This window comes from Eupeodes corollae, chromosome 1, assembly GCF_945859685.1.
Source record: "Eupeodes corollae chromosome 1, idEupCoro1.1, whole genome shotgun sequence".
In the NCBI taxonomy this organism is placed as follows: domain Eukaryota; kingdom Metazoa; phylum Arthropoda; class Insecta; order Diptera; family Syrphidae; genus Eupeodes; species Eupeodes corollae.
The window spans coordinates 62188982-62195663 of record NC_079147.1 but is presented as its reverse complement, the minus strand read 5'-3'; positions in this window follow the sequence as shown (position 1 = coordinate 62195663).

Below are 6682 nucleotides of genomic sequence, written 5' to 3'. Positions count from 1 at the left end.
TTTTTCAAAGTAATTGCAACTCATGAAGACTTATCTCTCCTTCAAACAAATTGCTTTTAGCTCAACATTAACAAACGCCAGAAAATAACCTTTTCCCCGTCATTACTATCTTTATAACCATCCCAAACATGTAGGCGAAATAAGGGATATCAGCATTTTATATGACCGAACGGAAATTACTACATCACATATTGACGGAATAAGTTACGAGCCTAAATTCGAATTAGGTTTTGTTAAAAGATTGTCAAAAGAATTTTCTAACCCTTACGCAAACCGATCGCTTTACATGACATTTGTCCGACCTCTATAATTGAATGTGCGTCGAGGGTTTTTTCTCCAGGTATATCAAGAACAGAAACCGTCAAACGAAGATTTTCACTTCAATACACAAATAAAATCGTTGGACATTTAGTGCATCTACATGTTGCATTGGAACTCCCGAGTGATATGATCCAAAATAAAAGTCATAATTTTTAACTCTGTTATTCAATGTTATTCTTCATTCTTAGTATTGAAACGTTTTTCTTTCTAAAGTGATATATTAAATTCTCTGACCTTTCTGATTAAATCTGATTTGTGGCCGATTTTGCAACAGCGAGTTTATCTTTAACATGAACTTGGATACTTACTTTGTGTGAAATAATCATATTAGCTTCATCTAGGACCCCAAATTAGTATTATATTGGTATTAAGACCTTAAGTGTCATCAAGCAAAAAATTGATCATAAAACCCAAAAAGTTGAAAAAAATCACCAAAAAAACCCAAAGCGAATATCGTAGCGCCCAAATAAATTTTAAATAAAAGAACGCCCAAATAGTTTTATGTCATTTTGCCAAAAAGAATTTTTTATTTGGGATTTGTGACAATTATTTTGGACATCGGTTTTTTGGACGATATATCTCTTTTTGTGTGTCTTATCACCCAACAACATAAAACCCAAATCAAATAGCCCAAAAAGAGAAAAGAACGAACTTTCAGAGCCTTAACGCCCAAATTTGAATTTTATAAAGCCCAACATTTTTTATTTAGCAATCATGTTGGATGCTTGGGCTTTGAGATGCCCATAAACACTGAGGTATGTATGAGGGGGCATACGGCCTCCCTACAACCATTTTGCATGAGCTTAGGATTTGGGGTATATATCAAATTGGCAAGCAAACTATTTTTACATTTAAAAAATCTGGATTTTAAGAAACTTTGCTTACACACACTCTCGCACCTATCTTTCACCTATCTTTCTGAGAGTGACAAACGAGTTTTTGGATGATCTGACATTTTTTCGTTTATTATTTGCGTTTGACCGATAAAATTTAAAACTCAAAATGTGGTAGTGCCCAAAATAAACACAAATTTTGTCACAATACGATACGTCAATTAGCAATTTGGGCTTTATGGTATTTAAAAATTGATTTGGGAAATATGACAAAGATTTTAAGCTTTATAAAAAGTTTTTAAGCAGCTATAGAACTATTTTTGGGAAATAAGCTTTTTTATTAGAACGAAACCATAAAAACAGTTTTAACCCCCGAAGGTTCGGTAATATTGCCCAAAATGTTTTTGGCGTATGACATTTTTAATTTGGTCGATATGGTTTTGTGAAAAAAGTCCTATTGATCATTATCTTAGATTAGTTTGTATTGATTTTAAGGCTTCGTAAATGACAAAAATGTATTTATTAATTTATCAGGAGGTGTAACGTAGCAAAATTATTAGAAAAAGCACCAAATCACCAGCGTTTAGTTAAGGTGAGATGTTTTCTCAATAAAGCTTTTATTCAACAACTTTAACTTAGTTAAAACTCAGGGGTTGCATTATTGTAATATTTAATGAAAATACTATCTGAACCTGCAGCCCTAAAATTTTTCCTTTTTTTAAGATCCTAGAAGCTCATTTATTGTAAATAGGGTGCCAAAATAATTTAAGAAATTGTTATAAGGATCTGACAAAAATAGACTTCCAAAAAATTCTAAATTTACTGACAAATACGTTGTCTCTTGTATATATTATTGTTTAAAGGCATAGCTAAGCCCTTAAAAAACACCCGATATGATTAATTAGTTCAACAAACTTAAAAAAGGGCGTTTCTATTCTCCAGACATCATAAGTTACACTAATTTGTAATTTTAAACTGGTTTAGAATAAAAATAAATAAGGAAAAAAACAAAAATAATAAAAACAATTTAATGATTAAAAAAAGAAAAACAAAAGGCTGGGATGCGACCCACACTGATAACTTTCCATACCGTCTCTCGATTTGTTTTTCTTAAAAGTTTGTAGGTTTTTGTGTCTTAAAAATTTTAAAAATACCAAAAATATTTTGTATAAACGATGAAATAGTTTGATTTGAAAATCTATTTTTGTTAACGAGATTCTTAGTCGAAAACCAATATTTACCAATTTTAGGAGCATTTATTTAAAGTTTGTATTTCTTATAAAAATAAATACAAATTGGATGAATGAAACTAGTTTAAAGTCCACGTCTTCTATTGTTCACGAGATATCGAAAACCGAACATCATTTTTACCAAATTTGCGTACTATTTTATTTTTTTTAATGAAAAAACGGACTATTGGATTTTTATACAAAGTTTACTGAATGTTAAAAACTATTTTCAGAGAGATAAAATAAGTTTGAAGTCAATGTTTTTAATTTTTGAAAAGATTTTTGAGTCGTAAATCAATTATTACCAACTTTTAGTAATTTTTTTTTTAGGTTTTTATTTTTTCTAATATATAAATATATCTCCTGTCACAGTGTTAGTTGCCATATTCCTCCGAAACGGCTTAACCAATTTCAATGAAATTTTGTATATAAAGTCGGTAGAACTGAGAATAGGTTTATATCTATTTTTTATATTTCTAAGTGCTATGGTTGAAATGCATCAACATGTTCAAGTGTTCAAATGCTTTAAGATCCATCCGCCAAACAATTTTTAAAACAACTGTTAGATATAGGCTACGGAAAAGTTACTACAGATGAAACTGGATGCATACAATTACCGGTACATTTCTGCACGGTTATTGATTCACAAGATGCTCTCATTGACCAGATATTTCCCGATGTACACAGACAATATACAAATTATGAGTGGATTTTTGGATGGATTGGATTTTTATATAAAAATTATTGAATATCGAAAACAATATTTTCTGCGAAATAATATAAGTTTGAAGCCAATATTTTTAATTTTTGAAAAGCTATTTGAGTCGAAAGTAAATTTTTACCAAGTTTTAGTATTTTTTTTAGAGTTTTATTTTTTGTAAAAATACTGTCAATTCCATTTTTTTCAAAATTTTATCGAATGTTAAAAACAATATTTCTTATAAGATAAAGTAAGTTTAAAGCCTAAATTTTAAGTTTTTGAAAAGAAATTTGAATCTATATTCAATTTTTACCAACTTTGAGTAATGTTGTTTTTAGATTTTTATTTTTTATAAAAAAACTGTCAATTCGATTTTTCTCAAAATTTTATCAGATGTCAAAAACATTATTCTTCGTTGCACAAAATTGTTTTGGAGATGAAATCATATTTTAGTCATAACATTTTGGAGATGACAAATTTTTTTCAGTTTTAAATCTTAAATCTTAAATACTCTGGCGTTATTGGTTTGGGAGATAGTTTGGGTTAAACAAAATGTACACATTTTTTTTTATTAAATTGCTATAGAAAAACCACCCATTCAATTTTTTTGAGAGTCTTTTCTGCATCAGAGTACCATTGAAAGCTACTTGAAGCTTTCTTTTGAATTAAGTATCACGGTTATGAATTATTTTACAACCATACAAAAGAACTGGTTTAGCCAAAGCCTTAGCAAGAACTAATCCCAGTTTTGTTAGTGTAAGCTTTTGAAATGTCTATAAAATTCAAAGAACTTCAACCTCGTTTATATGATTATTCCATGTTTAAGTTTTTTTGAATACCAATCCCAAGTTTCTTGATCTATCCACGAATTCAATCAAAGAAAAATCAATCTTAATTGAAGGGACTGAGTGAAAGATCATTGTTTACCGACTACGTCAAAATTCTCTCGAGATCTCGTTCAGATCATTTCCACAGTTCTCTATAAATTTAAGAGAGCAACTTTTATGAATTTGAATATCATCAGCATAAAAATGCTGTAGGTATGTCATTGGCAAACAGCAATAGTAAGAAAACAATTTGATAGCCGAAGAAGACAATACTAACCAAACCAAATGCCTTAGAAAAGTCCAGTGCTAAAAGAAGAGTTACAAAGTATTCTTTTATTTGCGCTCTTGCGTTGGCACAACTAAATAAACTAAAGCAAGAAGATCATTTCGTACGCCATACTTATTAACTTGTGCGAATATCGCAAATTTTAAACAGGTAACCATCCAGACCAACAGCATTTGCTAATCTTTTTACTACATCTGTGATATCTATTTTTTCAAGGAAAACAGTTTATCCGTAGGGGCTCCAGAACTGCTAAGACTTTATTATTTGGAATCAATAAAAAACAAATATTCAGTTCATTTATATCCATGTCACTTTTAGAGGCCAACTTCTGCTTGCCTACTCCAGATAGCCAAATCCACGAAGACTTTTAAACAGCTTACGCCCATCTACATTAGGATTGTTATTAGTAGGGTCATTAAGGTGTTAGTAAAGTTAGTTTGTTATTCCATTGAGTTGCTTCCCTATATACTCAGCATGACTACACACACTCAAGGGGATATTACTACCCTTATAATGCAGAGGACAGTGTGAGCACTAGGAAAAGGAGAGAGGGTTTAAAAGGAGATGTCGGTGCACATTGGTTTTGAATTCCTGAATATTTGCAATGGCTAGGAAAAACAGAGTGTGGTAAGGCATTCCACATTCGCGTAGTACGGCTAAAGAACGAATCTCTGTATTTTTTTTTACACTTCAGAATTTCAGAAAGTAGTAAGTTTATAGCAAGCTTCAAACTACGATCACAGGCTCATCATAAGTGCATTTGTTAGTTGTTAGTAAAAAATAATACAATTATTGGGGCTGGGATGCGACCCACATTGATAACTTCCCATCCCGTCTGTCGATTTGTCTTGCTTAAAAGTTTGTCTATACGTACTCGTATCAATTTTTACCAAATTTGCGTACTATTTTTTGTAGATTTTTTTTATGAAAAAACGGACTGTTGGATTTTTATATAAAAATTACTGAATACCGAAAACAATATTTTCTGTGAAATAAAATAAGTTTCAAGCCAATATTTTTGAGTTTTGAAAAGCTATTTGAGTCGAAAGTAAATTTTTACGAAGTTTTAGTATTGTTTTTTTAGAGTTTTATTTTTTGTAAAAAAACTGTCAATTCGATTTTTTAAAAATTTTACCAAATGTTGAAAATAATATTTCTTATGAGATAAAATTACTTTGAAGCCAATATTTAAAATTTTTGAAAAGATATTTGAGTCGAAAATCAAATTTTACCAACTTTTATACATTTTTTTTTAGGTTTTTATTTTTGTAAAAAAACTGTCAATTCGATTTTTTCAAACTTTAACTGAATGTTGGCAACAAGATTTTTTGAAAGATGAAAGTAAATAAAGCCAATAACTCAAAGTTTTGAAAAGATATTTGAGTCGAATTAAATTTTTACCATTTACCATTTTTTTTAGGTTTTTATTTTTTGTAAAAAAAACTGTCAATTCGATTTTTCTCAAAATTTTTCAAAATGTTGAAAACAATATTTCTTATAAGATGAAATAAGCTTGAAGCCTAAATTTCAAGTTTTTGAAAAGATATTTGAATCGATATTCAATTTTTACGAACTTTGAGTAATGTTTTTTTTTAGATTTTTATTTTTTATAAAAAAACTGTCAATTAGATTTTTCTCAAAATTTTATCAGATATCAAAAACATTATTCTTCGTTGCACAAAATTGTTTTAGAGATGAAATCATATTACAGTCGTAAAATTTTGGAGGTGACTAATTTTTTTTTTCAGTTTTATTGATTTAAAAAAAAAGCCATTATATTGATTTTTTTTAAATAAACCTGTTTGGAATCATGTTACAATATATTATATAAAATTTAATTCAAGTTTTTAGCGTTTTTGGTTCGTAAGATATTTAAGGTTAACCAAAATGTTCACCTTTTTTCAAACTGCTATGGTAAAAAAAACCACCCACGCAATTTTCTTAAGAGCCCTTTCTGCATCTTTCTGTCTTATTATCTGTATAACAAAATTTATTTGAAGTCGATATCTCTTCTGGTTCTTGAGCTATGGACGAAAAAAACGTCGCGAACGTACGGACGTACGGACGTACAGACGTACGTACACACGCACGCACAGATATCTTTCTAAAAATCTTTTATTTCGACTCTAGGGACCTTGAAACGTCGAGAAATGTCAAAATTTTCAATTTGACAAATCGGACCCATTACAATAACTTCCTATGGGAAGTTAAAAATTATCATTTAACTATTACAGAAAAAAAAATAAAATGAGAACGTTTACGATAGTGGGGCACTGGTTCTTAACAATTTTAATCCCACCTTATTTAAATTTAAATCTATCGATAAACAGTTTAAGTTACTTAAAATGCTCATTCGACTTAAAGCTTCATTCTTCCCATAGCTGGTTCTACGAGTATTTAAGTCAATATGTATAAAATCAAATGTACGCAGGCGATGAGTTCCGCCTCGGTATTTCAAAGGTACACAAGAAAGCAAATAAGGTGCA